We start from the raw sequence: 16,933 nt of genomic DNA on the forward strand, positions 1-16,933 counted from the left end.
GAAAGAAAGAAAGAAAGAAAGAAAGAAAAAGAAATAGGTCCTCGTGGCTCTTAACAGCAAGCATTAGAAGAGAGAGGAGGGACAGAAGTTTATGTTGTGACATATGACATGAACAGGACATACTGCATAGGGGAGGGAATAGGCAAGAAAAATTTATTTAAAATTTTAATGTTTATTTACTTTTGAAAGAAAGAACGAGCAGGGGAGGGGCAGAGAGAGACAAAGACACAGAATCCAAAGCAGCCTCAGGCTCTCAGCTATCAGTACAGAGCCTGATGTGGGGCTCGAAGTCACAAACCGTGAGATGGTGACCTGAGCTGAGGTCGGACACTGAACCGACTGAGCCACCCAGGAGCCCTAAGAAAAATTTACTTTAAAAGAAAAGGCTGTGACTAATGTGTTTCAAATCCAAATAGATCCTTTATAGAAAAACTCTGACAAAGACTCATTTAGTTTGTGATTACTGCGACAGGCATTGTGCTAAGTACTTTCCACAGATTACCTAGTTTGAGGTCGTCAGGCACCTCCTGACGTAGGTGCTATTTTGCTCAGTTTATAGCTGAGCAATTAGGTTAAGAGATGATACCTGATTTGCCACAGGTCCCACAACGGTTACTTGATAGAGTCAGAGTAAGAGCTTAGAGTTATCTACCTCCAAAGCTTGCTCTTAACCACTCTGCCTTGCTGACTAATTTTGAGGGGAAGACAAAAAAGATTAAACCTTTGAGAAACACTAACAAGGACTTTTTCTCAAGGATTTTATCTCTCACACCAGTTCTTCTAATGCTTCTCTTTTTCTCTTGAACTAAAATACTCCCCCATTTACTAAGGAAGGGTTGGGTCACAGATACTTTCACATATTATACCTATTACTCATGTCTCACAGGAACCTGAAGGGCAACTCTGTGTAATTGTGAGCCGAGGCGTAATCAAGAATTTCTAGAACCTGAGTGAGCTCTAAGATTTATATTCCACTCCAGCCCACTTTTCTTTATACCAATTATCGAACCAAATATCATTGTATAGACACACACATACCAAACCCCAGTAAGTCAAGAATATTCACAGATACCAATCCTGTGAAGATCTGTGGAGTAGAAACTGGCCAGCTCTGTGCCCTACTCGGTTTTGTCCCTGCTGGATTCAGCTGTTCCTACTCATCACTAGCATCATTTTGCCATCAGTAGAGAGAACTAGAATATTCACATCATTCCCCAACTGGCCAACAGAATGATTAGTTCCCATTAAAAACTACCTCCATTAGTAAAATCTGTAACCATCTCTATGTTAAGTACAGCACACAAAGCCAATCACAGCCTTGCTTTCTTCCCTGCTTTATCTCTCTTCTCTTTTCACACCTCGCCCAAACATGTGAAATTACTTTCTAATCCATAACGACACCATGCCCTTTCATGAATCTGAGTCCTTAAAAGTGCTGTTCTTGGGGCGCCTCGCTGGCTCAATTGGTTAAGCGTCTGACTTCAGTTCAGGTAATGATCTCACATCTTGTGAGTTCAAGCCCCGGTTTGGCCTCTATGCTGACAGCTCAGAGCCTGCAGCCTGCTCTGGACTCTGTGTCTCCGTCTCTCTCTCTGCCCCTCCCCTGTCCACTTTCTGTCTCTCAAATATAAATAAACATTAAAATTTTTTTAAATGCTGTTCCTTTTTCCTGGGTGACTTTTTTTCTCTCTGAGCTAGCTGGCAAACTGCTCATCATCCTTCAAGATTCAGCTCAGGGCACATGGGTATCTCAGTCAGTTACATGTCTGACTCTTGATTTTGACTCAGGTCATGATCTCACCATTCATGGGATCAAGCTCCGTGTCGGGCTGTGTGCTGACTGCCCTAAGCCTGCTTGGGATTCTCTGTCTCACTTTCTCTCTGGTCCTGTCCGATAACATGCACTATTTTTCCCGAAAGAAAGAAAGAAAGAAAGAAAGAAAGAAAGAAAGAAAGAAAGAAAGAAAGAAAGATTCAGCTCAAAAGTCTAAAAATCGTCCTCTCTTTTCTATACTGCCTTCCCTCTTCTGTGCTCTCCTGCAACTGGAGAATGCCTCTGTTCTAGTTCCCGTGATACCACACAGGAGTTATTCACGTCTCTGTCTCCCCCAGCGAATGTGTGAACCCCAGCAACCAGAGTCCAGCACGTAGTAAACAATAGGTTGTGACTGGATGATCCATGAGTGAATGAAGGAGTGAGCATAAGATCCTAGGCTTTTCCTTCAATGCTTTTCAGTTTTAGTTCAGACTTGTAAAAGTCTATGCACACATCTTGGTATTCCTGACATAATCGTCCCCCGTGAACTCAAATAAAAGCTGTCAACATTGGTACTTATCCAAGAGAAAAAAATTCTCCTTGGGCCATAGGCATTAAGGAGGGCACTTGTTGTGATGAGCGCTGAGTGTTGCATGTAAGGGATGAAGCGCTACATTCTACTCCTGAAACCAATACTACAACTACATGTTAACTGACTAGAACTTAAATAAAAATTCGGAGGAAGAAAAGTCAGAAAAAAACTTCTCCTGGAGGTCAGGGGGATTATATAATGGCTGAGCTCGCACGACCACAAAGAGGTGGAGGAATAGGAAGGAAGGAAGTGACTAATAAGGGAAGCAACTAACTGGTTAGCTGGTATCACTACATATACCAACGCTGGCTCTGGTTGACGCGAAGTTGCCTCAGTCCTAGGAGCAGCCTTGATCCCTTGGCTGGCTGTCCTCTCAGGTGACAGCGTTCGGCTCTCTGGCTCTTGACGGGAGTAGTGAGACCTTCTCCTGCTGAGTCATCTGCCACAGTTCTCCCTGGCATCATTCTCTCCTGAGAATGTTTTTCCTCTTCCTCTTCACCAACATTGTTTTTCTTGATGAATTCTGCCGCTCTTCCCATTACAGTGTGTAAGTACCCTTTGCCCTTAGAAATTACATACTGTGCTGAATGAACATTTTGTCTAAACTATTTTCATGGTACATTCTCTGATATAGCCTCAAAACAAATACCTTAAGAATAAAAAAAGGGGCAAAAAAAAAAAAAAGGAAATACATTCCTAAGAGCAAGATCATTTGAGGTATAAGCTATTAAGCTATCCATGGTCATTGACTTTATAGTTGCAATCAAGACTTCAAAATTTTAAGTAAGCAGAATTTACTAGGGGGAAACATAGAGCAATAGAGAAATCTTATTAAGGGTATTTCAGTGATCCATCAATCGACAGTAGCGTGGCACTCTACTGTGTGTACGGAACAAAGTCAAATAACAGAAATTTCCTCACTTCTAGTTGTTCATAATCTACAGGAAACACTCTATACTGCAAAGTGGTAGGAGAATAGAGATAATCTATGTAATGGGTATGAATCTCATTGTACAAATGTATAGGCACAAGAAATATATTTATTATTTTCTGGGGCACCTGGGTGGCTCAGTCGGTTGGGCGTCCGACTTCAGCTCAGATCATGATCTTGCAGTTCGTGAGTTCGAGCCCTGCGTCGGGCTCTGTGCTGACAGCTCAGAGCCTGGAGTCTGGGTCAGATTCTGTGTCTCCTCTCTCTGCACTTCCCCCACTTGCCCTCTGTCTGTCTCTCTCTCAGAAGTAAATAAATATTAAAAAAAATAAGAAAATATATATTTATCATTTTCTATAATTATGCTTAATTATTTTTTACACCAAGCCAGTGGAAAATTTGACCTTGGAAAATTTGACCTTGGTAATTCTTAGTTCTTTCTCCCCAATCCTTTTACCTGGGTCATTGCAATCAGGGAGGGTGGAGAAGTGGAGCACATGCCTCTGGTTATTGTTGGTGGTTCACCCTGTCCGCAAGACTCCTTGGGCTCAGGGGTGCTTGCCAACCTCTGTGTCCTGCCTGCAAGAGAAACAAGACATTTTTGCAGGGCTTCAGATGGCTTTGTCTGCCTAAGTTCCTCAGGCAACCGATTTGGTGGCTTCGCTGTAGAGAGGCAGAATCGTGAATTTTTTAAGAAGGCTAACTTTGGCATCACTTAGATGCATATCCTGGGCATGCCATATCTCTGTGACCTGAGGCAAAATTTTTTCAATTTCCTAACCTTCAGATTTTCACATGTAAAATAAGGGTGTGCAAATTACGTACCTCACAGAGCTGTGAGGGTAAAATGAGGTCGCTTACTGTAAAGTGCTTAGCACAATGCCTGGCACATAGTGTTCAGTAATAGTTGGCTGCTATCATTATCAGTGCTGTCATGGTCATTATTATCAGCACTGACACCATCATGCTCAGGGCACTATCAGAAAGCATACAGATGTGCCCTCTGCTGTGGACCCACAGATCTCTTTCTCTTTGAACTGTATTATTGGACAAAACCACTGTTCCTCTGTAGTAGAATTATGCACCCACACCCTTACCACAGCTTTGTGGAGAAGAGGGCTAAGTAAGCTTCTCTACCTCTTAACACCGGGCTAGGCTGTCTGTCTTCCTTTGACTGATGGCTCAAGCATAAACTTGAATGGACTCATGCACTTGAGTAGTCCTCTGAACTCTGGGGATCTGCCATGAGAACGTGCCTCAGTGGCTGCTCCCGAATGAGGTATCTATAGCAGACCTGAACCCAATATGTAGCCTGTGGCTCAGGGCCCAGCCTCTGTAGTCCAGCCTTGCCCAATTGAGAGTTGTGAGAATAAAAAATTGTTGTTCTATGGCCGCCGTTGAGTTTTAGGGTAGTTATTTTATAGGGTACTCTGGATTCTAAAACTTGGCGATTTTTGAAACTTGGTGACCTCTTCTTTGCACTGATATCTCTGCTACTGACTATCCCTACAAAACGCAAGACCTCTGTTACTTTCAAAGGTATGAAAAATGTCCTACATTCCTGGATGGAATACTTGAGGAAGCCTGTTACTTTGTTCCTAGGGAAAGAACAGAGGAGTATCAACTCATTGTTGGGGGAGAAAAAAAATAAAACAACCCTCAACTCCGTGAGAAAACTCCAAAGCAAATGTTTCAGAATGGCAAATTAACGTTTAATGATGTAAATTGGGGATTTTTTTAGAAGAGCTTTTATAAATGTTTCTTAGAAAATGTTTCTTTTCACAAACTGGATTTGAGCCATACTGGAAGTATCAATAACTGTGTATATGCACAGTTATCTGTCTCATCTGTGGGTATTTGTAATGTAAAGCAGGGATAGAGAGGATGATAAGACGTCTTACTCCCAGTTCTTTTCAAGTTTATTTATTTATTTTGAGAGAGAGAAAGCACGAGTAGGGGAGCATCTTCACATTAGGTCTAGGAGTGTGGACAGGGCTGAGTCATGGATATGCTGGGACATTCCTGGTGAGCTGTCAGCCAGCCTGAAACTCACCAGTAAGAGATCCGAGGTTCTTTCTGCTTTTAGAGTAGCCACTCTTAGAGAAATAGTAAGTTACTATCTTTGTTGTTCTTTCCTTCCATGACACCCAAACGTTTAATAAAGTCTAGTCATCGTTTTAGCCTGGTCTCAATTGTACTGTGGGGAGTTAGGGAGATGTCTATCACCTGTTTCAAGCTCCAGGTTGTGTTAGATCAAAAAGGCAGCCCTGGTAGCTGTCATTCTTGGAGGACAGGAGAGCTGAGCCCATATGTTTCATGGTCTCATGAGCAGGACCACCAGCAAAGGCAGCAGTGTGACGAAGAGGCCACCTGCTCCTGAGCAGATGTGAGGCAGGACTTGGGAAAACTCAAAGAAGTAAAGAAGTCTTAATTCCAGTGATTAGGTTGCTAGATGGTCAAGCTGCAGTCACTGGAGAATTAATAGAAAGCATGATCTGATTTTAGTCAGTAGGTGGTAAAATCTGGAACGTTGGATTGCAGCATTCATTTTATCACGAAATAATCTTCCCAATTTATAAAAGACTTCTGCCTTAAAATGTAAAAGTAAGGAAATCCTATAAGAAAAATTAAGAGCACAATCCAAAATATAAATTCTCAAAGATAAGCATGTATCTCACATTAAAAAAATGTCTAGCTCTCCCAACAAAAACTGACTTAAATGGCAAATAACCATTGAACTGACAGGAATATATGGGAAGAATGTAGATGGATGGATGGGAGTTTCGTGGAGGCCATTAGTAAGAAGTTATTTAAGTAAGGTGCTTTTTTTCTATGCCAAGAACATATTAATGAGAAAGAAGAAATCATACTGTTGGCTTTTTAAAAATGCATTTGGCTCCTCTCTTTAAAGACTACTCTCTTGAAATTAAAGCTACTGCTTTGAAAAAAAAATGTAGACTTTCAAAAATGCAGAACATTGTTTTTGGTTAATTATTTATAACAGTTTAAAACAGTTTGTTTTCTGGAGGCAAGTTAATTTAAGAACCAGATTAAGAAAAAAGCAAGCTTTGTCTCCCTGTCCTTAAAAACAAGACTTATCTGGGGCTTTTGAATGATGAAGTTTAGGCTATAATTGATAACATTTAATATTATTTAAGATACTTAAAGTTAAAGATAGCCTTTCAACAAATGCTTAACATTTTACTTCCTTCATACATTTATAAAATAGGAGACCTAACTAGACTGATTTTGTATATGTGTGGTCCTTTTATTTTGCTTGAATTCTCACGTGAGTAAGAAGCAGTTTCCGCATAAAGTATGGCAAGGAAGTGGTCTCCTCTTCTATGAAGTCTTCAAGAATAAAGGCATTCATTTTGCCCTCAGGCGATTGCATGTTAATGTAGCCCCCTTGGGTGCATATTGTATATTCAGGACCATCTTAAATATTGTAAACAAGAGAATGATTTTGTAGTACATAAAATAAAATAAGAAAACTTAATTTCTGTAAGGTGATTAATTTAATTAAATGATACACATCTGTTCTTCACAGAACAGATAATACAGACCTCCTAAAAAGTCACTGAATCTTTGAAATGTGCTTCAGATCATTCTCTAAGCAATCTAAACTCTCAACAGGTCAGAATAGGACTGTCTTATCCAAGGGGGCAAATGGACATTCAATTGAGGTCCAAAGCTGCTGCTTCTTATTTATTTCCTTTTTATTTGTAGGACATAGGAACCTATGCCTGATCAGCACTGGACATTTGCAGGCCTTGTCAGAACTGTAAGTGAGAGGACACTGATCACATAACTCCCTGAGAGTGCCAACACGCTTCTATCTAGAGCAACCTATATGTATACTGAAAGAAATTAATTGAAAATCTATTATTTGGTTTTTCAAAAACTGCATAAAAACTAAATATTCCTCCTAATACAGAATTTGTTAAAATGTTCCTTTATCATTTCTAAAAAAATAGATCTTTTTGAAGCACAATGGTATCGTCATAAATAGAAACAGCTGAGGAGGAATATCAGCAAGTGCCAGTGAAAAGAACTCCAGTGCATAAAAATGAAGTGTGTTAAAACTAGAGACTTTTCTATTATTGATGAAATGGAATGCCATGAGGAAATGCAAGGAGACAGGAGTAATAGTGAAGTCATGAATTAAATAGGAACTTAAAAGCAAGAGTTACTAGTTTCCCAGCACATGACATCTTCCTATTAAAGTTTATTCAGTGGGAAATGATGAAATAGTACCAATGCTTCAAATAAATACATTCAATATATATAAAAATTGCTTCAATATCAAGATGTTAGGGTGAGTGACATCAGGTACCGATTGCAGTTACTTTAACAGCTTCTACATCAAAGAAGTCTCATGGCTTCCTTGGCTCCACATGTATAAGGGTTTCTAATTTATATCTTCCTTAGACCAAAACAAAAATCAAACCTACGGTTTATCTTGTCTGAACTTGCTACACCACAGATGAGTTTTGCAACTGTGATACATTATAAAAATATTAATACTGAAAAAAAGTCTCAAAATGTGGAGGAGGTGAATTCAGACATATCCATCACCACCAAAACCACCGGTATCTATGCAGAGATTTGGTTACAGTCACTATGAGGTCATAGTTCTTCCTATATCTTTGTAACAGAAAGGGAAAGTGCCGTTACCTTTAATGAAATTCATTTTCATAGCCCATCAATCTTCACTTAAGTACCTTAAGAAAAATGAGATGTGTCTTATTCATTTAGAATTCCTCAGGGCCTCACTATCATGATATCTATTATTTAATTGGTTCTCATAAAAGCTTGTTGAGTAGAAGAATAAATGAAACAAGTACAAATGTCTAGGATATTTTTATCTACATATTTCTTTATCTATAACATAAGATAAACACAGTAGCAAGCATTCAGTGAATGATCCACCAGAATCGTGAGTCAAGTAAGCAAAAGCAACCAGGTGTGATTTATTCCCTTGGAGTCTATGCTTTTGAAGAAAATGAACACTACTCAATGCACCATAAGAATCAAGGAAACTGAAAGTTAGATTAGTGAATCATATCATTTTGGAGAACTTTAAAAATTACTCCTGAAAGTTTTAGATCATGTTCCTATAGTTTGACAGGGTTTTTGTAACTCAACTAATAGGTGAAGAATAGAATTCTTTATCTGGGATGGACAGTATCACCTTTAAATAATAATGGCAAATAGGTTTATCTTGGCAACTTGTCAAGAGACAGAAAAACCATTGAGTGTCCCAGGATAGGCATGATTAATGTTGGGATAAGATAAATAAAAATAAAAACTTAACACAACTCAGTGTGACTCACCAACTGATCGCTGTACCTCTGAGCACATTTATTTTTAGAGGTATTCAACTTTTACCTCGCTTATTTTCACAGATCCTTCTGCCAAAGCATACTCCAATATTTGGAATTACTTTTCAGGCTATTGGATACCTTCAAACATAAAACTGCTTTCCTGCACATGCACAAAATTACTTCTACCCCTACTTACCTTCCTCGCCTACCTGACATGCTTGTACTCTCCGGGAAAAGCAGTAGTAGTAAGAATAATAATGATAAAATATTGAAAGCAAACAAATAGATGGCACACTTAAAATAGTATAATGTGAAGAGATTTTATTTACAAAGAGATTATTCCTAAAGGAGTGAATGGGCATGTATCGAAACCACGAAAGAGTATCAGGAACCCAGGGCTATTAGCTGCCAGCCAGCCACCACCATAGACTTAGAAGGATGAAGGGACGAAGTTATTGGAAGACAAAAGGCAAGGAGAGTGTACCACAACAGGCCACCTTGAGAAGACTAAAGACTTTCTTTGGAGGAACACATGCAGCCTGAGAAAGTCTCATAGCAAGAAGGCTGGGGAGTTGGAGACCACTGATGTAATGGAAACAGGACAGCCCTGGTGTGGGAGAGGGAGGGGGTGGGTGAAGAAGGACAGAGAGTGGATTTGTAGGAGACAAAGAAAGTTGTGTGGCATGGCAACACTGGAAGAAGCCTGAGCACAGGAGAAAAAGTCACTCATTCGCAACAATAAATGCTTATCTTCCCTTGGCAGATGAATGTGGGCATAAATGACCCTGGAAATAATGGGATTCTGCTTCCAGGGAATTCAACAAATATTCATTGGTCAGCAGCTACTGTGTGTCAGGAATTATTCTAAACACCAGGGATTAGAATATGAATAAACCATGGACACTGTTCTGCAAAAGGTCATAGTCTGGGAAGAGATTTAGGCCCATAAACAGATAATTACAACACAATATAAAAAGTGAAGCCAATACAAGTACGAACTCCTTCAGGGCATGAACTGAACCATACTCTTTTTTGCGTAACCAGCGCCTAGCAAAATGCCTGGCACATAGTGGGGCTAAATAAATGTAAAATAAGTAAAAGGTATAGTATAAGGATTGTATACAGAGGTCAACTTGGAAAAGCTGATAAGTTTTTTGCTAAGGACTCTGATAAGTCCTTAGCAAGAATGAAATGGGAAAACTTTGCAATTCACAGCTAACATTTTATTTCATTTACACAATTTTTATTGTTTATTCCCTAAAAATTTTAGGTTCCTTTTATTTCCTATATGCCAATAAAGCACTACACCCTATGTAGACTGCTTTTTTTCTATTTTTCTACTCTCAGTTACAGCTTATGCTACTCCTTAGGTCCCTGCTTTTGTCATACACACACACACACACAAAATGAATGTAAATTATTTTTATTTTTACAAAACTTTTTAAAAAATAACAATTTTTATAATTATTTAATTATATTTTATAATTATTAAACAAATATTTAATAAATATTTAAATATATTTATTTAAATAAATAATTATAAATATTTTATAATTATTAAATAATTTTTATAAAAATTTATTTTACTTTTATAAATAAAAGTTATTTTAAAAAATAACTTTTTAAAAAAATGCATTCAGTGCAGTCACTTTAATCTTAGAAAACGGAAGTCATGAAAGACAAATTAATACATTTTTCCTAGGAAACCTTTTTTATCCCCAAATTTTGTTGTATATACATATATACAAATATATACATATATACAAATTTTGTTGTATATACACATATATTTTATAAATATATTTTTAATCATATAATGTATATTTTTTAAATTGTTCAGTGTATAATTTAGTTGAAAAAGAAGGCAGAGAATCATTGGGAAATGGTCTACTGAAAGGCAGTAGAACAATTAGCTAGCAATTTGAGATGAAGGTAAATTTATAACTAATCCATGCCTCATATGACAATAATTTGAGACTGAGTTGAGGTAACATAAAAAATGAAATGGTAAAAATATAAGAAAATTAGTACTATTTATGTTTATCTTGAGACAGGAAATTTTACTAAAAAGAGAATGACTGTAAACAAAGGTGAAAAATAAATGACAATGAGAAGATATTTGCAATAGTTGCAATATATATGACAAAGGGTTCATATCCATTGTGAAACAAAGAGGGTATTGCAAGTAGACTTGGAAGGTCCCTGGAAAAATAGTGTTTGCCCACAATATAAATAATCCACAGGTGCATACTTTCTCTCTCCAGTGTTCTGGTTTAGTAAATAAATGAAAACGTAGGGTAAAATTATGGCAGTATTAGCCAATGTGAACAATCTGAGGACATATCCAGGTTTGTGAAGAACTCTTAACAAACCAATGAGAAAACACAAAACAAAACAAAACACTTCAACAGTAAGTAAAGGCATGAATAAACAATTCATAAAAGCGTAAGTGGGTAATTAACAATGAATAAAAAAATTATAAAATCCAATTTGGGATAACATGTAGGAAAATAGGCATTCATATACTTTTTGTCAATACAAATTACTTTACCTTTTCTACTGTGAATTACTTTACCTTTTCTACTGTGAATTACTTTACCTTTTCTACTGTGATATTGTCAGAGAAGCCCGATTTAAAAAAGGAATAATAATGTAGCTCTTTGAAAATAAAAAGAAATTATTATTAATTTGTTAGTGATCGATCATGTGGTTTGTTTTATGAAAGAGTTCCTTATCTTTCAAAGGCAAATATTGAAGTGTTTATGGATGAAATGGTAGGTCATCTGGATTTGCTCTAAAATAATTCAAGACTGGAGGAATAGAGGAAGCAGAGATAAAGTAAGATGGCCGTATCTTTACATGTTTATTTAGTTATTTTTGAGAGGGGGGGAGAGGGAGAGGGAGAGGGAGAGAGAGGGGCAGAGGGAGAGAGAAAAATCCAAGCAGGCTCCGCACTGTCAGTGTTGTCAATGCTGTGGCACTGTTGTGGGGTGTGGGGCTTCAACTCACAAACTGCGAGATCATAACGTGAGCCAAAATCGAGAGTGGGACACTTAACTGACTGAGCCACCCAGGCACCCCAAGATGGCCATATCTTCATAATTGTCCATGGTACATGGTATTCATTATACACTCCTTCTACTTATATATATATAAGTAGAGCAGAGTATTATAAGAGGAAAGAGAAAAGTGAGTTTTACAGTAAAATGTTTAAAGAGACATGGCTGGGTCACTTACCTCCTCCTTCTCCTTCCCCCACCTGTCTAGTTTGCAGAATACTTGTTTTGGAATAATAATAAGAATCTGATTATTATCAGTATTATATCACAGCACTGTGCTAAGCATATTCCACTTATGATCACTGATCCTCATAACCACCTCGGCAGGCTTATGTTCATGTAATCTAATTATATTATGCAAAGGAAGAAACTGAGACTCAAAAAAGATTAAGTATGTGGTTCAAAGTCACACAGCCTGGATTCAAATACTAACTTATGCCAAAGCCTGTTCTCTTTTGATTCTACCACACTGCCTTTATGGACAGAGCACATTATGTAGATTGATGGGAATGAAATGGGAAAATAGTGGGGTTAGGAAAGTATGAAATATAGCAAAATTAAAGGGGGAATAAATACTCATTTCAACTGTGATGGTTATTCTTATTCTATGTTTTCAGCAGTAAATATGCACTGTAACATTTTAAATTTACAAAGGCATCCCTCTTGCCACTTGCTGCATACCAATGTGTTCTAGGATGATTCATGAATTCTGAGGGTATTAAAACTAGAAGGAACAATGGAGATCATCTAATAAAATCTTGCCCTTCTACAAAAAAAAAAAAGTAGTTGTAAGAAAATATTTTGAAGTGCTGCTTTATCTCTAAGCTGAATTGCTATTGCTGTTTATGATACGAAAAACAGTTGGGTGTGAATTTGATTTCATTTGAAAACTCCAGTAGCATCCATATCTATATGTGCAGTGAATGTCACTTATATTCTAGTAACTAGGTTACAGTGGACAAGGGGCAAGGCACTGAACTTGAGCTAGAAGCCTGGAGCTTTGCTTTTACTTTTGTTTCTGACAAGTTGTGTGATTTTGATCACTTACCTTGTCAGATTACTCATGAGTAAATAGTGGTGATTGGACTGCATTCCCTTCTCTTGGACTTTTTTAAGGGGAAGAACTGTAGAATTTTAGTATTGTGGATCCACTGCTTTGCTAACACACAAAGGGATGTTATGGTTAGACTTGGAAATCACCTGCACAAATAAAGTTTTCTTAAAATATAAGGCTACAAGGTATGTCCTCTATCTTCCCAATAGTTTGGATTGGTATATGAATAGAAAACACAAAGGAAAATTACAGTAACACCAAAGCAGAGTATCAGTAGTGTCAGGTTATCCATATTCTTCTTATATAAACAGACATTTGTAACTCAGCTAAGATAGTGTACACTTAGTCAAGTAGAAAAGATAACAGGGTGAGCCAGAAACTACTACTTTGGGATCTGAGGCAATCAATACTCAAGAAAGCTGCAGGAAGAGTCAAAAACCTTGATTTGTTTAATTGGTTAAAGTGAAAGAAAATATGATTATACAGTATTTTCTGTATGTCTCCACTCAGGTTTTAAAAAATTAACCTCATTTATTGTTGTGCCTCCATATTTGGTTCTATTTATCTATAAATGATATAACTTTAGTTACTAATATTCTGCATCCACTTTTTAACATCTAATTCAAACAAATCTGACAGTGGCTAAGTAACTAGCTATGCAAGCACCTGATTCATGTAGCACCTGGGGGGTTATGGCATTAGCTATACTTCCAAAGTCTTTGAGATGAATGGTCTCAATACAAAAGTGTAATGCTATTTTTACAGTGGCATCACAAGTGGCCGGCACCATTGGAATCTGGAAACCTAAACCTGCAAGTCTATGACAGTTGTATTATTTGACAACTCTCACTCACCACTTTTGTTCATACATGCCCGACTCTGACTCAAATGGCGTAGATTATAACATGGAGGACAAGAAAAAATTAACAACGGCTGTGCCTGCTAAGTAGTGACACAGCTAATTTTGAGAATGGGAAAGGACACTATTTTAAGACCTGTTTGCTCTAGGACATTGCATTTTTCTTTTTAATTTGAAGTCCTTTTCTACTTTACCACGTTTTTGTTTTTGTATTTACCACATCAAATTCTCAGGTATGTTGTAAATACAACTAGAAGTCATGAGAACTGCTTTATCTACCTTACTTACTGATTAGTAATTATCCATCTGTCTACTTAAGAAGTATTGGAAAGACTTATTTCTCAGAGTTTGAACACTGTTCAGATTGATCTTCTGACAATAAAGTCAAACTCTGAGAAATTTCCTTTAGCCTAGCTACTCTATAGTCCATAATGTTATGCTCTCATATACTCATATATACTGATTTACTAATATCTATATATAACAATGTATGCTAACAGAAAACCAAGCAGGGTTGGAAATATCATTGGGTACCACTGTAGACAGGGTATAGACAGCAAGGAATGAAAGCAGAAGAAGAAACAAGGGAGAGGGCAGAGAGACAGGAATACTGGAGACAGAAAAAAAGTAGGGGGAAGTGTAGCAAAAAGTACAGGAAAGGAATTTAAAATAAAAAAAGGATGTTGGGGAGCCTGGGTGGTATAGTCAGGTAAGCTTCTGGCTCTTGGCTTCAGCTCAGGTCACGATCTCATGATTCATGAGTTCAAGCCCTCCCGGGCGTCAGGCTCCGTACTGACAGCATGGAGACTGCTTGGGATTCTCTGTCTTCCTCTCTCTCTCTCCTCTCCACGCACACTCTCTCTTTCAAAACAAATAAATAAACTTAAAAAAATTAGATTAAAAAAAGATTGTTAGTGAGAAGTTTAATGTCTGTTATTTAATACTTGGTGGGGCTCCTGGGTGGCTCAGTCAGTTAAGCGTTCATCTTCGTCTTAGGTCATGATCTCGCGGTTTGTGAGTGAGTCCCGCATTGGGCTCTATGCTGACAGCTCAGAGCCTTGAGCCTGCTTCAGCTTCTGTGTATCCCTCTCTCTCTGCCCCTCCCCTGCTCACAGTCTGTCTCTCAATAATAAATAAATGTTAAAAAAAATTAATACTTGGCCATGTGACTTATTCTCTTATACTTAAAACTGATCTACAGTCTTTCATCATAAAAGCAGCTCATATTAATGATTTATGTGATGTATTTGGAAAAATAGTACTTTTGACAGGTTTTTTGGAGGGGTATCATTACCCCCGGTGAAAGAAATAGACACATGAGAATTAAAATAATTCTGGGTATCATTCAATAATCTTTTATAAGTCTTTCTCCTGGCTCAACACAAAAATATCTTACAGTGGGTAACTACTAACATCCTTTAAAAGTAGTAATGGATAAAACAATAGTAAATCGAGTTGCATTATAATACTTAGAGAAAGACTTCCTGTAAAAATACTTCCTTAAAATAAAAACTTCTTTCATGTATGGTAACTAAATAATCCTTGGCTTATATATTTTTTATATTTCTATGTTCATTTACTACTTTTGCTCAAAGTATAGTAAGCTTGAGTTTCTGCTCAAAGACTACATTTTGTATTTGTTTTATTTATGGATATGTTCCAAAGTTTTTGGTTTCTAAATTAGTTTATGCCACAAATAGGCTCAACTCATATGCTCAGTTTTCCTACATATCAATTAGTATGTTTAGGCCCCTTCTTGTGTCTGTCCCCAGTGAGTCATGCTCAAGGTAATATGAAAACAAACCTTTAATTAAATATAAAAACATTCTAAAGAACTCCTGAAAATAGTACTGACAGATGTTCATTGAATGTTCTGTTTTCTAATAACTAAAATGCAACTGATTGAAAAGAGAAAAGCATACTTCTTATTCCTTTTGTGCAGTGACTGATAGCATTTTAACTGCCCAAAGCTTTGTTCGTCTCTTTTCATGGTTGATGTCTGCAAAGGTGTTTACTCTATAATTGAAAACTAGGGATATATATTCTTTTTCCACCTGGAAGACCATTTATGTCACTAGCCTCTTCAGATTATTTCTTGCTTATAACCTTGGATGAATTAAATAAAAAAGCTTTGAAATTTGTTCTTTATCAAAACAAATATGTTACAACAGTATCTCTCCTAAGATTTCTGTATGTTCCTAAGATTCTAAAGAAAATATTCTTTTGATTTTTATGACTTGTGCCTCTTGGTAAAATGCAGATATTGCTTAGACATATGAGAAATTTTATGAATTGAAATTGGGATAAAATCATTGATCCCCCAAATGCATAATTAATTATTTAAAAGAAGAAAATTCCCAAAGAGTAGGAAACTGGAAGAAAATGTCTATTTTCTTCATTCCAAAGACATCCAGAATCTTTATGCTATCCCACTGTTCCCAGAGCTATAACTGTACCTGAGTCTGCCCGATTGATTGGTTCTTCGTCACTAAGATTTAATTATGTTAAATGGATCTTAAGAATGTATTTGGAGTTTTCAGCAAGGAAACTCAGGCCCTCTAATTCCTAGGGAACCTTCTCTTATCTAAGAAGTCTGTCTTTTCTGCCTGGGTATGCTGCTTGATAAGAAAAGCATAGGAAACAGTGAGGTAGGTAGAACATAGTGATCAAGTTATTATCAGTTTATAAACAGACCATTTTATATTTTTATTCTATATTCAATTATGGCTTCCTTAGTATGAAAAATGTGGGATTTTCAAGAAAAGAGTGGAAGTAATTTGGGGCAGAGACTTTTTAAGAATTTCTCGTATAACACTGTGTGGACAGCTACTTCTCACCTTCCACCTCCACACGGTCATTAACTCACATTCAGATTAGTAAAACTAACAGAACAGGGTTGTCAATGTTATTGCTGACAGAATGTTTAAGGAGACTGATTTTCCTGTAACTATGTAATTCCACAAAGGCCATATACATCGAGACTTTGTGGCCATCTTTATATCTGTAAGCTTGTGAAGTGGCATTAATCCCACTTTGGTAAATAGGCAGATGATTTGGCTTCTCTCAGGCCTGGAATGTGTGGGTCCAAGTGAATTGTCCTATCTTTGGCCGAATAATTCTTTCCTTCAAAAATAGTGATTGATAAACCTGAATAAGACATGGTCCCTCACCTTATATATTTAAACAATTTTATGAGGAAAACAAAGGTTTAAACCAAATGAGGCAAATAATCCACGTAAGCCTGGATCAAATAAGTGGAGGAAAAACAAACGCACTGTGGTATGACCAATGTGGTACTTTGGGTTCTTTGGATCATTCCAAGGAAAATCTAGTTACCTTATTGATGACCATGACT

General features: G+C 37.2%; 1 long non-coding RNA gene across 1 annotated transcript in view; it reads left to right on the top strand.

Moving 5' to 3' along the window:
- The window catches only part of LOC128316073 (uncharacterized), a 77,146-nt gene that overhangs the window by 26,255 nt on the left and 33,958 nt on the right, over positions 1-16,933 (top strand). The window contains exon 2 of the long non-coding RNA XR_008299511.1: positions 7,009-7,063. This is a non-coding gene — a long non-coding RNA (uncharacterized LOC128316073). The remainder of the gene's footprint in view (positions 1-7,008; positions 7,064-16,933) is intronic.

The sequence above is a fragment of the Acinonyx jubatus genome, chromosome A1 (genome assembly GCF_027475565.1).
Source record: "Acinonyx jubatus isolate Ajub_Pintada_27869175 chromosome A1, VMU_Ajub_asm_v1.0, whole genome shotgun sequence".
NCBI classification, from domain to species: domain Eukaryota; kingdom Metazoa; phylum Chordata; class Mammalia; order Carnivora; family Felidae; genus Acinonyx; species Acinonyx jubatus.